This window comes from Oncorhynchus nerka, linkage group LG7 (assembly GCF_034236695.1).
Source record: "Oncorhynchus nerka isolate Pitt River linkage group LG7, Oner_Uvic_2.0, whole genome shotgun sequence".
NCBI classification, from domain to species: domain Eukaryota; kingdom Metazoa; phylum Chordata; class Actinopteri; order Salmoniformes; family Salmonidae; genus Oncorhynchus; species Oncorhynchus nerka.
Window position 1 is genome coordinate 16,908,946 of NC_088402.1, and position 23,195 is coordinate 16,932,140.

General features: G+C 43.8%; 1 protein-coding gene across 2 annotated transcripts in view; it reads left to right on the top strand.

Annotated features, from left to right (window-relative positions):
- LOC135572419 (adhesion G protein-coupled receptor B2-like) overlaps positions 1-23,195 on the top strand; it is a 52,349-nt gene that overhangs the window by 26,033 nt on the left and 3,121 nt on the right. Inside the window, exon 1 of one of the 2 annotated variants that reach the window (XR_010464282.1) lies at positions 18,580-18,868. The exons of the other annotated variant lie outside the window; for it this stretch is intronic. The gene's annotated coding sequence lies outside the window, so the exon portion shown is untranslated. Of the gene's footprint in view, positions 1-18,579; positions 18,869-23,195 lie in introns of those variants that run through there. 2 annotated transcript variants of the gene reach the window in all.

Consider the following 23,195-nt stretch of genomic DNA (forward strand, 5'->3'; position numbering starts at 1 on the left):
CTCTCACTCTGATTTGCTGTGAGGGAAATGAAGCGTGTTCTGGTCTCTCCAGACAGACAGATGATGTTTCAGAGCTGTGTAGAGCTCAGTGGGGCAGAGAGGAAATAAGTACTTCTACTTGATTGTGTTTTTATCCATGGTGATTTGAAATGAATGCATTTTCTCTCTGCAGTGATGTTGATAAGGCATGTGTATTTGTTTTGATTATAAGAACACATGAATCAATTAAACAATCGATTTATCAATGAATCAATCTGTCAACTGTAGGTCAGATCCATGTTACCATGTTACAGACATGTATAGCATGGGGTGAGTAGCAGACTTCATCTGAACTTTAGCTTTGGTTCCAGTGTTTTTCCACTGTTTATCTATTTATGACTGTGTTATTCAAATAGAATACAATTTGTCACGTGCCAAATTCAACAGGTGTAGTAGACCTTACCATGAAATGCTTACTTAAAAGCCTTTAACCAACATTGCAGTTTAAAAAATGTTGAGTTAAGGAAACATTTACTAAGTAAACTAAAGTTAAACAATTACAATAAAATAACAATAATAAGGCTATATACAGTCAGCAGCGGTACCGGGTCAATGTACAGGGGAACAGGTTAGTCAAGGTAATATGTACATGTAGGTGGGGGTAAAGTGACTATGCAAAGATAATAAACATAGAGTAGCAGCAGTGTAAAAACAAAGGGGGGTCAATGTAAATAGTCTGTGTAGCCATCTGATTCATTGTTCAGCAGTCTTATGGCTTGGGGGTAGAAGCTGTTCAGCAGTCTTATGGCTTGGGGGTAGAAGCTGTTCAGCAGTCTTATGGCTTGGGGGTAGAAGCTGTTCAGCAGTCTTATGGCTTGGGGGTAGAAGCTGTTCAGCAGTCTTATGGCTTGGGGTTAGAAGCTGTTCAGCAATCTTATGGCTTGGGGGTAGAAGCTGTTCAGCAGTCTTATGGCTTGGGGGTAGAAGCTGTTCAGCAGTCTTATGGCTTGGGGTTAGAAGCTGTTCAGCAGTCTTATGGCTTGGGGTTAGAAGCTGTTCAGCAATCTTATGGCTTGGGGGTAGAAGCTGTTCAGCAGTCTTATGGCTTGGGGGTAGAAGCTGTTCAGCAGTCTTATGGCTTGGGGTTAGAAGCTGTTCAGCAGTCTTATGGCTTGGGGATAGAAGCTGTTCATCAGTCTTATGGCTTGGGGTTAGAAGCTGTTCAGCAGTCTTATGGCTTGGGGGTAGAAGCTGTTCAGCAGTCTTATGGCTTGGGGGTAGAAGCTGTTAAGGAGCCTGTTGGACCTAGACTTGAAGCTTGGCCCCAGTAATGTACTGGGCTGTACGCACTACCCTCTGTAGCGCCTTGCGGTCGGAATCAAAGCAGTTGCCATACCAGGTGATGATGCAACCGGTCAGGATGCTTTCAATGGTGCAGCTGTAGAATGTTCAGAGGTTCTGGGGACCCATGCCAAATTTAGCCAGTCTCCTGAGGGGGGAAAGGCATTGTCGTGCCCTCTTCACGAGTTTGAACCATGATAGTTTGTTGGTGATGTGGACACAAAGGAACTTGAAACTCTCGACCCGCTCCACTACAGTGCCGTCGATGTTAATTCGGCCTGTTCGGCCCTCCTTTCCTGTGTCCACGATCATCTCCTTTGTATTCTCACATTGAGGGGAGTTTGTTGTCCTGGCACCACACTGCCAAGTCTTTGACCTCCTCCCTGTAGGCTGTCTCATAATTGTCGGTGATCAGGCCTACCACCGTTGTGTCATCAGCAAACTTGATGATGGTGTTGGAGTCGTGCTTGGCCAATTGGTCATGGGTGAACAGGGAGTACAGGAGGGTACTGAGCACGCACCCCTGAGGGGCCCCCGTGTTGAAGATCAACGTGGCAGATGTGTTGTTGCAGAGGGAGATGTTTAGTTCCAGGGTCCTTAGCTTAGTGATGAGCTTTGTGGGCACTATGATGTTGAACGCTGAGCTTTAGACAATGAACAACATTCTCACATAGGTGTTCCTTTGGTCCAGGTGAGAAAGGGCAGTGTGGAGTGCGATTGAGATTGCGTCATCTGTGGATCTGTTTGGCAGTATGCGAATTGGAGTGGGTCTAGGGTTTGCAGGGTGATGGTTTTGATGTGAGTCATGACCAGCTGTTCAAAGCACTTCATGACTACAGACGTGAGTGCTACGGGTCGGTAGTCATTTAGGCAGGTTACCTTAGTGTTCTTGGGTACAGGGACCCGAGTGGTCTGCTTGAAACATGTAGGTATTACAGACTCCGTCAGGGAGACGTTGAAACATATTACAGACTCAGTCAGGGACATGTTGAAACATGTAGGTATTACAGACTCAGTCAGGGACATGTTGAAACATGTAGGTATTGCAGACTCAGTCAGGGAGACGTTGAAACATGTAGGTATTACAGACTCAGTCAGGGACATGTTGAAACATGTAGGTATTACAGACTCAGTCAGGGACATGTTGAAACATGCAGGTATTACAGACTCAGTCAGGTAGAGGTTGAAACATGTAGGTATTATAGACTCAGTCAGGGACATGTTGAAACATGTAGGTATTACAGACTCAGTCAGGGAGAGGTTGAAACATGTAGGTATTACAGACTCAGTCAGGGACATGTTGAAACATGTAGGTATTATAGACTCAGTCAGGTAGAGGTTGAAACATGTAGGTATTATAGACTCAGTCAGGGAGAGGTTGAAACATGTAGGTATTACAGACTCAGTCAGGTAGAGGTTGAAACATGTAGGTATTACAGACTCAGTCAGGGACATGTTGAAACATGTAGGTATTACAGACTCAGTCAGGGAGAGGTTGAAACATGTAGGTATTACAGACTCAGTCAGGGACATGTTGAAACATGTAGGTATTACAGACTCAGTCAGGGAGAGGTTGAAACATGTAGGTATTACAGACTCAGTCAGGTAGAGGTTGAAACATGTAGGTATTACAGACTCAGTCAGGTAGAGGTTGAAACATGTAGGTATTATAGACTCAGTCAGGGACATGTTGAAACATGTAGGTATTACAGACTCAATCAGGGACATGTTGAAACATGTAGGTATTACAGACTCAGTCAGGGAGAGGTTGAAACATGTAGGTATTACAGACTCAGTCAGGTAGAGGTTGAAACATGTAGGTATTACAGACTCAGTCAGGTAGAGGTTGAAACATGTAGGTATTACAGACTCAGTCAGGAGAGGTTGAAACATGTAGGTATTACAGACTCAGTCAGGTAGAGGAAGAAACATGTAGGTATTACAGACTCAGTCAGGGACATGTTGAAACATGTAGGTATTACAGACTCAGTCAGGGACATATTGAACATGTAGGTATTACAGACTCAGTCAGGAGACGTTGAAACATGTAGGTATTATAGACTCAGTCAGGAGAGGTTGAAACATGTAGGTATTATAGACTCAGTCAGGTAGAGGTTGAAACATGTAGGTATACAGACTCAGTCAGGAGACGTTGAAACATGTAGGTATTACAGACTCAGTCAGGTAGAGGTTGAAACATGTAGGTATTATAGACTCAGTCAGGGACATGTTGAAACATGTAGGTATTACAGACTCAGTCAGGGACATGTTGAAACATGTAGGTATTATAGACTCAGAAACAGGGAGACATTGAAACATGTAGGTATTACAGACTCAGTCAGGTAGAGGTTGAAACATGAAACATGTGTAGGTATTACAGACTCAGTAGAGGTTGAAACAGGTATTATAGACTCAGACAGGTTTGAAACATGTAGGTATTATAGACTCAGACAGGGAGAGGTTGAAACATGTAGGTATTACAGACTCAGTCAGGGACATGTTGAAACATGTAGGTATTATAGACTCAGTCAGGGACATGTTGAAACATGTAGGTATTACAGACTCAGTCAGGGAGATGTTGAAACATGTAGGTATTACAGACTCAGTCAGGGACATGTTGAAACATGTAGGTATTGACTCAGTCAGGGACATGTTGAAACATGTAGGTATTACAGACTCAGTCAGGGAGATGTTGAAACATGTAGGTATGTTGAAACATGACAGACTCAGTCAGGAGAGGTTGAAACAGTCAGGTCAGGGACATGTTGAAACATGTAGGTATTATAGACTCAGTCAGGTAGAGGTTGAAACATGTAGGTATTATAGACTCAGTCAGGGAGAGGTTGAAACATGTAGGTATTACAGACTCAGTCAGGTAGAGGTTGAAACATGTAGGTATTACAGACTCAGTCAGGGACATGTTGAAACATGTATGTATTACAGACTCAGTCAGGGAGACGTTGAAACATGTAGGTATTACAGACTCAGTCAGGGACATGTTGAAACATGTAGGTATTACAGACTCAGTCAGGGAGAGGTCGAAACATGTAGGTATTACAGACTCAGTCAGGTAGAGGTTGAAACATGTAGGTATTACAGACTCAGTCAGGTAGAGGTTGAAACATGTAGGTATTATAGATTCAGTCAGGGACATGTTGAAACATGTAGGTATTACAGACTCAGTCAGGGAGAGGTTGAAACATGTAGGTATTACAGACTCAGTCAGGTAGAGGTTGAAACATGTAGGTATTACAGACTCAGTCAGGGACATGTTGAAACATGTAGGTATTACAGACTCAGTCAGGGGAGGTTGAAACATGTAGGTATTACAGACTCAGTCAGGGACATGTTGAAACATGTAGGTATTACAGACTCAGTCAGGGAGAGGTTGAAACATGTAGGTATTATAGACTCAGTCAGGTAGAGGTTGAAACATGTAGGTATTACAGACTCAGTCAGGGAGAGGTTGAAACATGTTGACTCAAGGAGATGTTGAAACATGTAGGTATTACAGACTCAGTCAGGGACATGTTGAAACATGAGGTTGACTCAGTCACATGTAGGTATTACAGACTCAGTCAGGGAGATGTTGAAACATGTAGGTATTACAGACTCAGTCAGGGACATGTTGAAACATGTAGGTATTACAGACTCAGTCAGGGAGATGTTGAAACATGTAGGTATTACAGACTCAGTCAGGGAGGTTGAAACATGTATTATAGACTCAGTCAGGGATTAAACAGAGGTATTACAGACTCAGTCAGGAGAGGTTGAAACATGTAGGTTTAAGACTCAGTCAGGTAGAGGTTGAAACATGTAGGTATTATAGACTCAGTCAGGTAGACTCAGGTTGAAACATGTAGGTATTATAGACTCAGTCAGGGAGACGTTGAAACATGTAGGTATTACAGACTCAGTCAGGGAGATGTTGAAACATGTAGGTATTACAGACTCAGTCAGGGACATGTTGAAACATGTAGGTATTACAGACTCAGTCAGGGACATGTTGAAACATGTAGGTATTACAGACTCAGTCAGGAGAGGTTGAAACATGTAGGTATTATAGACTCAGTCAGGTAGAGGTTGAAACATGTAGGTATTACAGACTCAGTCAGGGACATGTTGAAACATGTAGGTATTAAGACTCAGTCAGGTAAACATGTGTAGGTTGAAACATGTAGGTATTATAGACTCAGTCAGGGAGACGTTGAAACATGTAGGTATTAACTCAGTCAGGGACATGTTGAAACATGTAGGTATTACAGACTCAGTCAGGGACTGAAACATGTATTATAGACTCAGTCAGGTAGACGTTGAAACATGTAGGTATTACAGACTCAGTCAGGTAGAGGTTGAAACATGTTATAGACTCAGTCAGGGACATGTTGAAACATGTAGGTATTACAGACTCAGTCAGGTAGAGGTTGAAACATGTAGGTATTACAGACTCAGTCAGGGACATGTTGAAACATGTAGGTATTACAGACTCAGTCAGGAGAAACATGTGAGGTATTACAGACTCAGTCAGGGACATGTTGAAACATGTAGGTATTATAGTCAGGTAGAGGTTGAAACATGTAGGTATTACAGACTCAGTCAGGGAGTTGAAACATGTAGGTATTACAGACTCAGTCAGGGACATGTTGAAACATGTAGGTATTACAGACTCAGTCAGGTTGAAACATGTAGGTATTACAGACTCAAGGGACATGTTGAAACATGTAGGTATTATAGACTCAGTCAGGTAGAGGTTGAAACATGTAGGTATTACAGACTCAGTCAGGGAGATGTTGAAACATGTAGGTATTACAGACTCAGTCAGGTAGAGGTTGAAACATGTAGGTATTATAGACTCAGTCAGGGAGAGGTTGAAACATGTAGGTATTACAGACTCAGTCAGGGAGAGGTTGAAACATGTAGGTATTACAGACTCAGTCAGGGACATGTTGAAACATGTAGGTATTACAGACTCAGTCAGGGACATGTTGAAACATGTAGGTATTGCAGACTCAGTCAGGGAGACGTTGAAACATGTAGGTATTACAGACTCAGTCAGGGACATGTTGAAACATGTAGGTATTACAGACTCAGTCAGGGACATGTTGAAACATGTAGGTATTACAGACTCTCAGTCAGGTAGAGGTTGAAACATGTCAGACTCAGTCAGGGACATGTTGAAACATGTAGGTATTACAGACTCAGTCAGGAGAGGTTGAAACATGTAGGTATTACAGACTCAGTCAGGTACAGGTTGAAACAGTCAGGTAGAGGTTGAAACATGTAGGTATTATAGACTCAGTCAGGAGAGGTTGAAACATGTAGGTATTACAGACTCAGTCAGGGAGAGGTTGAAACATGTAGGTATTATAGACTCAGTCAGGGACAGTTGTTGAAACATCAGGGACATGTTGAAACATGGGTATTACAGACTCAGTCAGGGACATGTTGAAACATGTAGGTATTACAGACTCAGTCAGGAGAGGTTGAAACATGTAGGTATTACAGACTCAGTCAGGGACATGTTGAAACATGTAGGTATTACAGACTCAGTCAGGGAGAGGTTGAAACATGTAGGTATTACAGACTCAGTCAGGGACATGTTGAAACATGTAGGTATTACAGACTCAGTCAGACATGTAGGTATTATAGACTCAGTCAGGTAGAGGTTGAAACATGTAGGTTGAAACATCAGGTAGAGGTTGAGGTATTACAGACTCAGTCAGGGACATGTTGAAACATGTAGGTATTACAGACTCAGTCAGGGAGAGACTCAGTCAGGGACATGTTGAAACATGTAGGTATTACAGACTCAGTCAGGGAGAGGTTGAAACATGTAGGTATTACAGACTCAGTCAGGTAGAGGTTGAAACATGTAGGTATTACAGACTCAGTCAGGTAGAGGTTGAAACATGTAGGTATTATAGACTCAGTCAGGGACATGTTGAAACATGTAGGTATTACAGACTCAATCAGGGACATGTTGAAACATGTAGGTATTACAGACTCAGTCAGGGAGAGGTTGAAACATGTAGGTATTACAGACTCAGTCAGGTAGAGGTTGAAACATGTAGGTATTACAGACTCAGTCAGGTAGAGGTTGAAACATGTAGGTATTACAGACTCAGTCAGGGAGAGGTTGAAACATGTAGGTATTACAGACTCAGTCAGGTAGAGGAAGAAACATGTAGGTATTACAGACTCAGTCAGGGACATGTTGAAACATGTAGGTATTACAGACTCAGTCAGGGACATATTGAACATGTAGGTATTACAGACTCAGTCAGGGAGACGTTGAAACATGTAGGTATTATAGACTCAGTCAGGGAGAGGTTGAAACATGTAGGTATTATAGACTCAGTCAGGTAGAGGTTGAAACATGTAGGTATTACAGACTCAGTCAGGGAGACGTTGAAACATGTAGGTATTACAGACTCAGTCAGGTAGAGGTTGAAACATGTAGGTATTATAGACTCAGTCAGGGACATGTTGAAACATGTAGGTATTACAGACTCAGTCAGGGACATGTTGAAACATGTAGGTATTATAGACTCAGACAGGGAGACATTGAAACATGTAGGTATTACAGACTCAGTCAGGTAGAGGTTGAAACATGTAGGTATTACAGACTCAGTCAGGTAGAGGTTGAAACATGTAGGTATTATAGACTCAGGCAGGTAGAGGTTGAAACATGTAGGTATTATAGACTCAGACAGGGAGACGTTGAAACATGTAGGTATTACAGACTCAGTCAGGGACATGTTGAAACATGTAGGTATTACAGACTCAGTCAGGGACATGTTGAAACATGTAGGTATTGCAGACTCAGTCAGGGAGACGTTGAAACATGTAGGTATTACAGACTCAGTCAGGGACATGTTGAAACATGTAGGTATTACAGACTCAGTCAGGGACATGTTGAAACATGTAGGTATTACAGACTCAGTCAGGTAGAGGTTGAAACATGTAGGTATTATAGACTCAGTCAGGGACATGTTGAAACATGTAGGTATTACAGACTCAGTCAGGGAGAGGTTGAAACATGTAGGTATTACAGACTCAGTCAGGGACATGTTGAAACATGTAGGTATTATAGACTCAGTCAGGTAGAGGTTGAAACATGTAGGTATTATAGACTCAGTCAGGGAGAGGTTGAAACATGTAGGTATTACAGACTCAGTCAGGTAGAGGTTGAAACATGTAGGTATTACAGACTCAGTCAGGGACATGTTGAAACATGTAGGTATTACAGACTCAGTCAGGGAGAGGTTGAAACATGTAGGTATTACAGACTCAGTCAGGGACATGTTGAAACATGTAGGTATTACAGACTCAGTCAGGGAGAGGTTGAAACATGTAGGTATTACAGACTCAGTCAGGTAGAGGTTGAAACATGTAGGTATTACAGACTCAGTCAGGTAGAGGTTGAAACATGTAGGTATTATAGACTCAGTCAGGGACATGTTGAAACATGTAGGTATTACAGACTCAATCAGGGACATGTTGAAACATGTAGGTATTACAGACTCAGTCAGGGAGAGGTTGAAACATGTAGGTATTACAGACTCAGTCAGGTAGAGGTTGAAACATGTAGGTATTACAGACTCAGTCAGGTAGAGGTTGAAACATGTAGGTATTACAGACTCAGTCAGGGAGAGGTTGAAACATGTAGGTATTACAGACTCAGTCAGGTAGAGGAAGAAACATGTAGGTATTACAGACTCAGTCAGGGACATGTTGAAACATGTAGGTATTACAGACTCAGTCAGGGACATATTGAACATGTAGGTATTACAGACTCAGTCAGGGAGACGTTGAAACATGTAGGTATTATAGACTCAGTCAGGGAGAGGTTGAAACATGTAGGTATTATAGACTCAGTCAGGTAGAGGTTGAAACATGTAGGTATTACAGACTCAGTCAGGGAGACGTTGAAACATGTAGGTATTACAGACTCAGTCAGGTAGAGGTTGAAACATGTAGGTATTATAGACTCAGTCAGGGACATGTTGAAACATGTAGGTATTACAGACTCAGTCAGGGACATGTTGAAACATGTAGGTATTATAGACTCAGACAGGGAGACATTGAAACATGTAGGTATTACAGACTCAGTCAGGTAGAGGTTGAAACATGTAGGTATTACAGACTCAGTCAGGTAGAGGTTGAAACATGTAGGTATTATAGACTCAGTCAGGGAGACGTTGAAACATGTAGGTATTATAGACTCAGTCAGGTAGAGGTTGAAACATGTAGGTATTATAGACTCAGTCAGGGAGAGGTTGAAACATGTAGGTATTACAGACTCAGTCAGGGAGAGGTTGAAACATGTAGGTATTACAGACTCAGTCAGGTAGAGGTTGAAACATGTAGGTATTACAGACTCAGTCATGTAGGTATTACAGACTCAGTCAGGTGAGAAACATGTAGGTATTACAGACTCAGTCAGGTAGAGGTTGAAACATGTAGGTATTACAGACTCAGTCAGGTTGAAACATGTAGGTATTACAGACTCAGTCAGGGACACTTGAAACAGACTCAGTCAGGTAGAGGTTGAAACATGTAGGTATTATAGACTCAGTCAGGGACATGTTGAAACATGTAGGTATTACAGACTCAGTCAGGGACATGTTGAAACATGTAGGTATTATAGACTCAGACAGGGAGACATTGAAACATGTAGGTATTACAGACTCAGTCAGGTAGAGGTTGAAACATGTAGGTATTACAGACTCAGTCAGGTAGAGGTTGAAACATGTAGGTATTATAGACTCAGACAGGGAGACGTTGAAACATGTAGGTATTACAGACTCAGTCAGGTAGAGGTTGAAACATGTAGGTATTACAGACTCAGTCAGGTAGAGGTTGAAACATGTAGGTATTACAGACTCAGTCAGGGACATGTTGAAACATGTAGGTATTACAGACTCAGTCAGGTAGAGGTTGAAACATGTAGGTATTATAGACTCAGTCAGGGAGAAACATGTTGAAACATGAAACATAGGTATTACAGACTCAGTCAGGGACATGTTGAAACATGTAGGTATTATAGACTCAGTCAGGTAGACATGGGTAGACATTTGAAACATGTAGGTATTACAGACTCAGTCAGGTAGAGGTTGAAACATGTAGGTATTACAGACTCAGTCAGGTAGAGGTTGAAACATGTAGGTATTATAGACTCAGACAGGGAGACGTTGAAACATGTAGGTATTACAGACTCAGTCAGGTAGAGGTTGAAACATGTAGGTATTACAGACTCAGTCAGGGAGAGGTTGAAACATGTAGGTATTACAGACTCAGTCAGGGACATGTTGAAACATGTAGGTATTATAGACTCAGTCAGGTAGAGGTTGAAACATGTAGGTATTATAGACTCAGTCAGGTAGAGGTTGAAACATGTAGGTATTATAGACTCAGTCAGGGAGAGGTTGAAACATGTAGGTATTACAGACTCAGTCAGGGACATGTTGAAACATGTAGGTATTACAGACTCAGTCAGGGACATGTTGAAACATGTAGGTATTGCAGACTCAGTCAGGGAGACGTTGAAACATGTAGGTATTACAGACTCAGTCAGGGACATGTTGAAACATGTAGGTATTACAGACTCAGTCAGGGACATGTTGAAACATGTAGGTATTACAGACTCAGTCAGGGACATGTTGAAACATGTAGGTATTATAGACTCAGACAGGGAGACATTGAAACATGTAGGTATTACAGACTCAGTCAGGTAGAGGTTGAAACATGTAGGTATTATAGACTCAGTCAGGGACATGTTGAAACATGTAGGTATTACAGACTCAGTCAGGGAGACGTTGAAACATGTAGGTATTATAGACTCAGTCAGGTAGAGGTTGAAACATGTAGGTATTACAGACTCAGTCGGGGAGACGTTGAAACATGTAGGTATTACAGACTCAGTCAGGTAGAGGTTGAAACATGTAGGTATTATAGACTCAGTCAGGGACATGTTGAAACATGTAGGTATTACAGACTCAGTCAGGGACATGTTGAAACATGTAGGTATTATAGACTCAGCCAGGGAGACATTGAAACATGTAGGTATTACAGACTCAGTCAGGTAGAGGTTGAAACATGTAGGTATTACAGACTCAGTCAGGTAGAGGTTGAAACATGTAGGTATTATAGACTCAGACAGGGAGACGTTGAAACATGTAGGTATTACAGACTCAGTCAGGTAGAGGTTGAAACATGTAGGTATTACAGACTCAGTCAGGGAGAGGTTGAAACATGTAGGTATTACAGACTCAGTCAGGGACATGTTGAAACATGTAGGTATTATAGACTCAGTCAGGTAGAGGTTGAAACATGTAGGTATTATAGACTCAGTCAGGTAGAGGTTGAAACATGTAGGTATTATAGACTCAGACAGGGAGACGTTGAAACATGTAGGTATTACAGACTCAGTCAGGGACATGTTGAAACATGTAGGTATTACAGACTCAGTCAGGGACATGTTGAAACATGTAGGTATTGCAGACTCAGTCAGGGAGACGTTGAAACATGTAGGTATTACAGACTCAGTCAGGGACATGTTGAAACATGTAGGTATTACAGACTCAGTCAGGGACATGTTGAAACATGTAGGTATTACAGACTCAGTCAGGTAGAGGTTGAAACATGTAGGTATTATAGACTCAGTCAGGGACATGTTGAAACATGTAGGTATTACAGACTCAGTCAGGGAGAGGTTGAAACATGTAGGTATTACAGACTCAGTCAGGGACATGTTGAAACATGTAGGTATTATAGACTCAGTCAGGGAGACGTTGAAACATGTAGGTATTATAGACTCAGTCAGGGAGAGGTTGAAACATGTAGGTATTACAGACTCAGTCAGGTAGAGGTTGAAACATGTAGGTATTACAGACTCAGTCAGGGACATGTTGAAACATGTATGTATTACAGACTCAGTCAGGGAGACGTTGAAACATGTAGGTATTACAGACTCAGTCAGGGACATGTTGAAACATGTAGGTATTACAGACTCAGTCAGGGAGAGGTCGAAACATGTAGGTATTACAGACTCAGTCAGGTAGAGGTTGAAACATGTAGGTATTACAGACTCAGTCAGGTAGAGGTTGAAACATGTAGGTATTATAGATTCAGTCAGGGACATGTTGAAACATGTAGGTACATGGGAGGTGAAACATGTAGGTATTACAGACTCAGTCAGGGAGAGGTTGAAACATGTAGGTATTACAGACTCAGTCAGGTAGAGGTTGAAACATGTAGGTATTACAGACTCAGTCAGGTAGAGGTTGAAACATGTAGGTATTACAGACTCAGTCAGGGAGAGGTTGAAACATGTAGGTATTACAGACTCAGTCAGGTAGAGGTAGAAACATGTAGGTATTACAGACTCAGTCAGGGACATGTTGAAACATGTAGGTATTACAGACTCAGTCAGGGACATGTTGAACATGTAGGTATTACAGACTCAGTCAGGGAGACGTTGAAACATGTAGGTATTATAGACTCAGTCAGGGAGAGGTTGAAACATGTAGGTATTATAGACTCAGTCAGGTAGAGGTTGAAACATGTAGGTATTACAGACTCAGTCAGGGAGACGTTGAAACATGTAGGTATTACAGACTCAGTCAGGTAGAGGTTGAAACATGTAGGTATTATAGACTCAGTCAGGGACATGTTGAAACATGTAGGTATTACAGACTCAGTCAGGGACATGTTGAAACATGTAGGTATTATAGACTCAGACAGGGAGACATTGAAACATGTAGGTATTACAGACTCAGTCAGGTAGAGGTTGAAACATGTAGGTATTACAGACTCAGTCAGGTAGAGGTTGAAACATGTAGGTATTATAGACTCAGACAGGGAGACGTTGAAACATGTAGGTATTACAGACTCAGTCAGGTAGAGGTTGAAACATGTAGGTATTACAGACTCAGTCAGGGAGAGGTTGAAACATGTAGGTATTACAGACTCAGTCAGGGACATGTTGAAACATGTAGGTATTATAGACTCAGTCAGGTAGAGGTTGAAACATGTAGGTATTATAGACTCAGTCAGGGAGACGTTGAAACATGTAGGTATTACAGACTCAGTCAGGGACATGTTGAAACATGTAGGTATTACAGACTCAGTCAGGTAGAGGTTGAAACATGTAGGTATTATAGACTCAGACAGGGAGACGTTGAAACATGTAGGTATTACAGACTCAGTCAGGTAGAGGTTGAAACATGTAGGTATTACAGACTCAGTCAGGGAGAGGTTGAAACATGTAGGTATTACAGACTCAGTCAGGGACATGTTGAAACATGTTAGTGAAGACACTTGCCAGTTAGTCTGTGCATGCACTGAGTACACGTCCTGGTAATCCACCTGGCCCTGCGGCCTTGTGAATGTTGACCTGTTTAAAATGCTATTGAAATGCTAGCAATAGTGTTGCTGCTGCAAAGGGAAATTTTGCCAATCATAGTGACAATGCTGTGACGTGTAATTTCCAATGACAAGGATCCCAGGGTTATTGAGTCAGTGAGGGAAATTTGACTGTACTCCTTAGGTCCTTAACGAAATGTTCTGGCATCGAGCTAAAGGGCTCTAAAGTATCTTAATCTCTCTTTCTCTCTTTTTTGTCCTCCTCAACCTTCCCTCCATCTCATTCGCTTTTCCATTCGTCCTCATGGCCTGACATTTCTCCTCTCCCTCCCCTAATTTCCTTGTTTGTTTCCCCCTAAACTCAGCCCACAATTGAGGCATTAATTTAATAATTGTTTCCTCTCATTAGCGTTTTAAAAATGATTTGTATGCCCCCTTTCTCTGCACCCAGTATAAACTCATCATCTGTTTTCTCCCAGACACACAAACTGACCATAAATATCCAAGGGCTGGTGCAGTGTAGTGTAGCGTAGCCTAGCGTTAGCTTAGCAGAGCGCACTAGCTCTCCCTGGCTCTATCAATGAGGAGATGAAGCTAACACTAGCTCCGATGAGCACTAAAGTTAACGTGATGTTAACATGACTCATTGAGTGTCCCTGGGACAATTAGGAGGTGAGGAAGAAAAGGGCAGGGTCACTCGTTGGAACTGTTTAGGGAAACTAGAACGTAACCCTGCATAGGACTGCAGCGGCCGTGCTGCATTGGACTACAGTGGTTGTCTGATCTCTCATTTGTTAGCAATCCGTAGCCTTTAATAGAATGTATATGTGATGCATTCACTGGTTAAGTCCCTTTGAAGAACCCTATTACTGCTACACAAACCTGGTTTATTATTCCACTTCAGGGTTAGTTGTGCTCCGATGTAGTTTGGCCAGTCAGTGACTGTTTCTGAGCTTGTGTAATAGGACCTTGGTGCAGAATAATGATTCAATGATTGGTTGTGGTAATGGTAAGATATCTCTAAAAGAGTCCATCTAACGTTGAGATGCTTGGTCTCAAAATGGAAATGGCTTTGTAGGCCTAGAGGCAGGAGCGATTTGTAATGAGATTTGAAAGAGAAAATGTAAGCAGGGAGGGAGGGAGGGAGAGAGAGAGGGAGGAGAGAGGGAGAGAGGGAGAGAGGGAGAGAGGGAGAGAGGGAGAGAGGGAGAGGGGGAGAGAGGGAGAGAGACTTGATCGTATCTTGTGAGTGACCACCTGATCTCTGATAGCTCCTGGCTGGTTTAGAGACTCAAAGCCCACTGTTGCCTCATCAGAACCAAGAACAATTCTACTTTCTTTATAAATGACCTGTTCCTCTGGTACCCACTGACCTTTGGCCTGGACTTCACATGTTTGGCCTCGGCTTGCTGTCCGATGTTTATCGAATCAAATATCAGTCTTCTAATTCATATATGTATTTATGTATTTATTTATTCATTCATCATTTTAATTGGATGTCTGTGAGTAACTGACTAGCCGTCTGTTGCTGGATAGTACATTGTTAATTCATTGCCTCTTTGTTTGCTTTTGTTTTGTTTGTTTTGTATGTTGTCTGGGTTGGGTTTCATCATGCTTGGTGCTTCATGTTTTTCTGTCTTAGTTTGACTGTAGCCAGGCAGCAAGCAGAACCGAGGCCAGAAAACAGCAGAAAGGTAAACCCCTCTCATCCCCCTTCATCGCCCTTTAGTTGGTGCTCCTACCAGGGGTACACTGCTGGGGGTCTGGCTGTATGTTCTCTCCACTCCATGCCATAGTAGAGATCGCCAGAGACAGATAGATAGATGACCATAGATCTGTAGATCTACTAGTGTGTGACTGTGTTTAGAACAGTGATTTGTTGTATATGTACTGATAACCCCCGTCTCCTTTCCATCTGAACACTGTGTGGTTGCGTGATGCTTGTAGGACTCTCTGATGCTTGTAAGTCTCTGACCACTTCCTTTGTATATTTTCTTCTCTTTGTGAACTTTGATGTCACTTCCTGCTTGCATGATGGTGGAGGTGGTGATGGTTGGTTTCCTCATTGGATGTTGTTAGACCAATGAGATTTAGAAGCAGGATGACAGAAAGAGAGGAGCTGATGAGAGAGATGACAGAGAGAGAGAAGCTGATGAGAGAGTGAGATGACAGAAAGAGAGAAGCTGAGAGGGAGAGAGAGATGACAGAGAGAGAGAAGCTGATGAGAGAGTGAGATGACAGAAAGAGAGAAGCTGATGAGAGGGAGAGAGAGAAGCTGATGAGAGCGATAGAGAGATGACAGAAAGAGAGAGGCTGATGAGAGAGAGAGTGGGAGAGAGAAAGAGAGAGATGACAGAAAGTGAGAAGCTGATGAGAGAGAGAGAGAGAGAGAGAGAGAGAGATGATAAAATGGTACAGAGCGAAAGAAAGAGCAAAGGATACAGCGAAAGTAGAGATAGAGGTAAGTGATAGACAGAATGATAGAGGGAAGGACAGGGGGATACAGGAGGGGGATGTGAAGGTGTTCTCCAAGATGTTCTCCAAGCCCCCCTCTCTCTCTGCCATGTCATTCCTCTCCTCTCGTTGACCTCTCTCTCTGCCATGTCATTCCTCTCCTCTCTTTGACCTCTCTCTCTCCCTCTCTCTCTGCCATGTCATTCCTCTCCTCTCTTTGACTTCTCTCTCTCCTCTCTCTCTGCCATGTCATTCCTCTCCTCTCTTTGACCTCTCTCTCTCTGTGCCATGTCATTCCTCTCCTCTATTTGACCTCTCTCTCTCCCTCTCTCTCTGCCATGTCATTCCTCTCCTCTCTTTGACCTCTCTCTCTCTCTGCCATGTCATTCCTCTCCTCTCTTTGACCTCTCTCTCTCTCTCTGCCATGTCATTCCTCTCCTCTCTTTGACCTCTCTCTCTCTCTGCCATGTCATTCCTCTCCTCTCTTTGACCTCTCTTTCCATTGCCTGTGACCAGAACCAGACCAGATCCTTCTTCATTCTTATGATTAGATTAGCAGAGGCATAGCTTTTACATATTTATGTGCACTGTGGTGTTTCACTGTGCAGTGTGTGTCTGTGGTGTTTCACTGTGCAGTGTGTGTCTGTTGTGTTTCACTGTGCAGTGTGTGTCTGTGGTGTTTCACTGTGCAGTGGGTGTCTGTTGTGTTTCACTGTGCAGCGTGTGTCTGTTGTGTTTCACTGTGCAGTGTGTGTCTGTTGTGTTTCACTGTGCAGCGTGTGTCTGTTGTGTTTCACTGTGCAGTGTGTGTCTGTTGTGTTTCACTGGGCAGCGTGTGTCTGTTGTGTTTCACTGTGCAGCGTGTGTCTGTTGTGTTTCACTGTGCAGCGTGTGTCTGTTGTGTTTCACTGTGCAGCGTGAGTCTGTTGTGAGTCTGCTGAGAACAACAGAAAGGGGAGGATATAAAGCTGAGAGGGAGAACAACAGAAAGGGGAGGATATAAAGCTGAGAGGGAGAACAACAGAAAGGGGAGGATATAAAGCTGAGAGGGAGAACAACAGAAAGGGGAGGATATAAAGTTGAGAGGGAGAACAACAGAAAGGGGAGGATATAAAGCTGAGAGGGAGAACAACAGAAAGGGGAGGATATAAAGCTGAGAGGGAGAACAACAGAAAGGGGAGGATATAAAGCTGAGAGGGAGAACAACAGAAAGGGGAGGTCGTAAAGCTGAGAGGGAGAACAACAGAAAGGGGAGGTCGTAAAGCTGAGAGGGAGAACAACAGAAAGGGGAGGATATAAAGTTGAGAGGGAGAACAACAGAAAGGGGAGGATATAAAGCTGAGAGGGAGAACAACAGAAAGGGGAGGTCGTAAAGCTGAGAGGGAGAACAACAGAAAGGGGAGGATATAAAGCTGAGAGGGAGAACAACAGAAAGGGGAGGATATAAAGTTGAGAGGGAGAACAACAGAAAGGGGAGGATATAAAGCTGAGAGGGAGAACAACAGAAAGGGGAGGATATAAAGCTGAGAGGGAGAACAACAGAAAGGGGAGGATATAAAGCTGAGAGGGAGAACAACAGAAAGGGGAGGATATAAAGTTGAGAGGGAGAACAACAGAAAGGGGAGGATATAAAGCTGAGAGGGAGAACAACAGAAAGGGGAGGATATAAAGCTGAGAGGGAGAACAACAGAAAGGGGAGGATATAAAGCTGAGAGGGAGAACAACAGAAAGGGGAGGTCGTAAAGCTGAGAGGGAGAACAACAGAAAGGGGAGGATATAAAGCTGAGAGGGAGAACAACAGAAAGGGGAGGATATAAAGCTGAGAGGGAGAACAAGAGAAAGGGGAGGATATAAAGCTGAGAGGGAGAACAATAGAAAGGGGAGGATATAAAGCTGAGAGGGAGAACAACAGAAAGGGGAGGATATAAAGCTGAGAGGGAGAACAACAGAAAGGGGAGGATATAAAGCTGAGGGAGAACAACAGAAAGGGGAGGTCGTAAAGCTGAGAGGGAGAACAACAGAAAGGGGAGGATATAAAGCTGAGAGGGAGAACAACAGAAAGGGGAGGTCGTAAAGCTGAGAGGGAGAACAACAGAAAGGGGAGGTCGTAAAGCTGAGAGGGAGAACAACAGAAAGGGGAGGATATAAAGCTGAGAGGGAGAACAACAGAAAGGGGAGGATATAAAGCTGAGAGGGAGAACAACAGAAAGGGGAGGATATAAAGCTGAGAGGGAGAACAACAGAAAGGGGAGGATATAAAGCTGAGAGGGAGAACAACAGAAAGGGGAGGATATAAAGCTGAGAGGGAGAACAACAGAAAGGGGAGGATATAAAGCTGAGAGGGAGAACAACAGAAAGGGGAGGATATAAAGCTGAGAGGGAGAACAACAGAAAGGGGAGGTCGTAAAGCTGAGAGGGAGAACAACAGAAAGGGGAGGATATAAATTTGAGAGGGAGAACAACAGAAAGGGGAGGTCGTAAAGCTGAGAGGGAGAACAACAGAAAGGGGAGGATATAAAGTTGAGAGCTTGCCCCTGGAGGTGGAGGAACAACATGGTTGTTGTTTCAGGGCAGGGCTGTCAATGACTGTGATTTCCCTCTCTTCTCTCTTTCTTTCTGTCTTTCTCTCTCCTCCCTCCTCTTCTCTTTGTTCCCCTCCATCTTATCGCAACAGAGGGAAAGGCAATGGAGCGTTTCGTCTGCCGGAGGTGAAAATAACTCTTTGAGTGTAAGTAGAAGAGAAGTGGCAGGCAGAGAGAGAGGGAGAGAGGGAGAGAGGGAGAGAGGGAGGGACCGATAGAGGGAGAGAGGGAGAGAGAGAGAGAGGGAGAGAGAGGGAGAGAGAGGGAGAGAGGGAGAGAGGGGGAGAGAGGGAGAGAGGAGAGAGAGAGGGAGAGAGAGAGAGGGAGAGAGAGAGAGGGAGAGGGAGAGGGAGGGAGAGAGTAGAGGGAAGGTGTTAGAGCTAGACTGATGGAAGCAGAGAGAGAGGGCGATGGAGAGAGAAAACAGGAGAGTGTAGGCTAGGCACACACCAGCAGCACAATCGCGTTAGCATAAACTGCCAGGGATAAAGTTAGGCTTGACTGCAGCATTACCCAGATTTGTGCATTACAAAATGTTCCTTCGTTTAGCATGCAAATTGCCTCCCAGATTAAGCTTTTTGTATTCATTTTGCCAACTGTCAGCCCGAGACGACGCAGGGAGAATTATAATCAGGCTGATATTGCCTCCTGGTGGTCAGTGCTGTCACAACAGGCATGTTCACAACAGGCTGTGTGAGGACTACTGAAGAAAAACACAGTGTTTGTATCTGTGTGTGTGTGTTTTCTCAGATCAATGAGTAGATCTGGTTAGTATTTGATAAAGAGAGTGGTGGATGGGAAAGACAGAATGGAGAGACCGACGGAGGGTGAGCAAAAAAGAAATGGAAAGACAGGATGCGGAGAGAAAGAAAGGGAAGAGAGATGGGGACAGCGGGAGAGTGTTAAGGTGGAGCACGAACAGCATGACTCTGCTTATATTGGCCAATGTTCTTCAATCTCCGCCATCCGACACACATTGATATACACACACACTGATACACACACACACTGATACACACACACTGGTACACACACACACACACACACACACACTGGTACACACACACACACACACACACACACACACAAAGCAAGGGGCTGGGTCCACGGGTGTGTTACAGGGCCATTGATTTGATCCAAATGAACTGGGATACGCATCCAGACACACACAATTCAATGTCATCAGAGGGGGTAGGAGGAAGAGGACCAGGAGTTTCCAGCCATTGAATCCATTTAGATCGATTTAGGGGAGGTGCTTTTCAAAATATCCACCCTCGGGTGGTCGTTGGCAATAGCAATAACAACATACTACATCAGAGATGGTATAGAGACTCTCCCTTGTGAATATGCGTTGAATACTGTGGTGTTGGGATCCAGAATGAACCTACATTACTGGTAACGGTACCCCCTGTATATAGCCTCGTTATATTTATTTTATTGTGTTACTTTTTTTCTTACTTTAGTTTATTTTATTATATATATTTATTTGTTTTGCAAATATTTTTCTAACTTATTTATACTTTTTTTTTTTTTTATCTCCATTGTTGGTTAAAGGCTTGTAAGTAAGCTTTCACGGTAAGTATTCAGCGCATGTGAAAAAAATATTTGATTTGATTTGACATTCTAGTAATTTTAAAGACATCCAACCAACTCTTACCACGAAGAAATCATCTACAGTGGGTTACCTTCCTTCCCTCTAATATCTTTGCTACAGAAGAAGGGGGTGATGAAGGAAAACTTCAAAAATGACTAATTTGCAGAAAGGAGTTGGAGCACTGAACACAAAAAGCATAGATTGGTGACTGACGTTTCCACATCAGGCGGACTTCTTCCTTTTGATTGACCTAACAATGATTTTCGTCATTTTTGTTGAGCACCCCTCCTTCCTTTTGTCTGCTGATGCGTGATGGCCCACCGGAATACAGAGTTCTGTGTGATGAACCGGCCGCCCAACAACCTGCCCGCTTGACCCTATTCCCTCCTCTCTTCTCCAGACCATTTCCGGAGACCTTCTCCCTTACCTCACCTCGCTCATCAACTCATCCCTGACCGCTGGCTACGTCCCTTCTGTCTTCAAGAGAGCGAGAGTTGCACCCCTTCTGAAAAAACCTACACTCGATCCCTCCGATGTCAACAACTTACAGACCAGTATCCCTTCTTTCTTTTCTCTCAAAACTCTTGAACGTGCCGGGCCAGCTCTCCCGCTATCTCTCTCAGAATGACCTTCTTGATCCAAATCAGTCAGGTTTCAAGACTAGTCATTCAACTGAGACTGCTCTTCTCTGTATCACGGAGGCCCTCCGCAAAAACTAACTCTCTCTCCTCTGCTCTCATCCTTCTAGACCTATCGGCTGCCTTCGATACTGTGAACCATCAGATCCTCCTCTCCACCCTCTCCGTTGGGCATCTCCGGCGCGGCCCGCGCTAGGTCCTACCTGACAGGTCGCTCCTACCAGGTGGCGTGGCGAATCTGTCTCCTCACCACGCGCTCTCACCACTGGCGTCCCCCAGGGCTCTGTTCTAGGCCCTCTCCTATTCTCGCTATACACCAAGTCACTTGGCTCTGTCATAACCTCACATGGTCTCTCCTATCATTGCTATGCAGACGAACACAATTAATCTTCTCCTTTCCCCCTTCTGATGACCAGGTGGCGAATCGCATCTCTGCATGTCTGGCAGACATATCAGTGTGGATGACGGATCACCACCTCAAGCTGAACCTCGGCAAGACGGAGCTGCTCTTCCTCCCGGGAAGGACTGCCCATTCCATGATCTCGCCATCACGGTTGACAACTCCATTGTGTCCTCCTCCCAGAGCGCTAAGAACCTTGGCGTGATCCTGGACAACACCCTGTCGTTCTCAACTAACATCAAGGCGGTGGCCCGTTCTTGTAGGTTCATGCTCTACAACATCCGCAGAGAACCCTGCCTCACACAGGAAGCAGCGCAGGTCCTAATCCAGGCACTTGTCATCTCCCGTCTGGATTACTGCAACTCGCTGTTGGCTGGGCTCCCCTGCCTGTGCCATTAAACCCCTACAACTCATCCAGAACGCCGCAGCCCGTCTGGTGTTCAACCTTCCCAAGTTCTCTCAGTCACCCCGCTCCTCCGCTCTCTCCACTGGCTTCCAGTTGAAGCTAGATCCGCTACAAGACCATGGTGCTTGCCTACGGAGCTGTGAGGGGAACGACCTCAGTACCTCCAGGCTCTGATCAGGCCCTACACCCAAACAAGGGCACTAGTTCATCCACCTCTGGCCAGCTACCACTGAGAAGTACAGTTCCTGCGCAGCCCAGTCAAAACTGTTCGCTGCTCTGGCCCCCAATGGTGGAACAAACTCCCTCACGACGCCAGGACAGCGGAGTCAATTACCACCTTCCGGAGACACCTGAAACCCCACCTCTTTCAGGAATACCTAGGATAGGATAAAGTAATCCTTCTCACCCCCCCCTTAAAATATTTAGATGCACTATTGTAAAGTGGCTGTTCCACTGGATGTCTTAAGGTGAACGCACCAATTTGTAAGTCGCTCTGGATAAGAGCGTCTGCTAAATGACTTAAATGTAATGTAAAATGTAATGATGAAGCAATACGAGTCATTTCATTGGACATTCCAAATGGTTCACCCCAGGATTCTCTGACTCTGGTCCAACATCATAGCATTATGGGGTATTGTGATGTCATTATGGGGTATTGTGATGTCATTATGGGGTATTGGGTGTAGATGGGTGAAAAAACTAAATCTATTTCATTAATTTTGAATTTAGGCTGTAACACAACAAAATGTGGAATAGGTCAAGGGGTATGAATACTTTCTGAAGGCTCTGTAGCTACTGGCTTGCTGAGTGGGAAGGGTTTTGATCCAGCCCTGCAGCAACACACCTGATGCAGCTAATTAGGGGACTTTGATTAGTTGAATATTCCAATTAGGTGTGTTACTGTAGGGCTTGAACAAAAGCCTGCACACCTAGTCATTTTCCAGGAGAGTTGGAGAGAACCCTGGTCCAGGTCCATCCATTTAGCCATTGTTGCACTCATAGAAATGGAAGCATTCTAGATTCTAGAATAGATAGATAGATAGATAGATAGGTAGATAGGTAGATAGGTAGATAGGTAGGTAGGTAGGTAGGTAGGTAGGTAGGTAGGTAGGTAGGTAGGTAGGTAGGTAGGGTAGGTAGGTAGGTAATATTTATATGGTTTCACCCACCATGGAACATGACCATGAAATATGTAGCTCTGTTCATTGCAATTCTATAATTTAATAAAAGTGATTGTGTGTATTTCTGGGCCAATGATTGTCCACACATATCACTATGCCTCATGGCTACCTATCCTTGCATCTGTAAATATCTGATACTTAATGTTCCCTCCGCTTCAGTTTAAGTTGATCCCATAACATTTTCCATACATGAAAGGACCACCGGCAGACCACATGCAGTGATCACAGTGAGAACCAGGGCAGATAAGTCCATT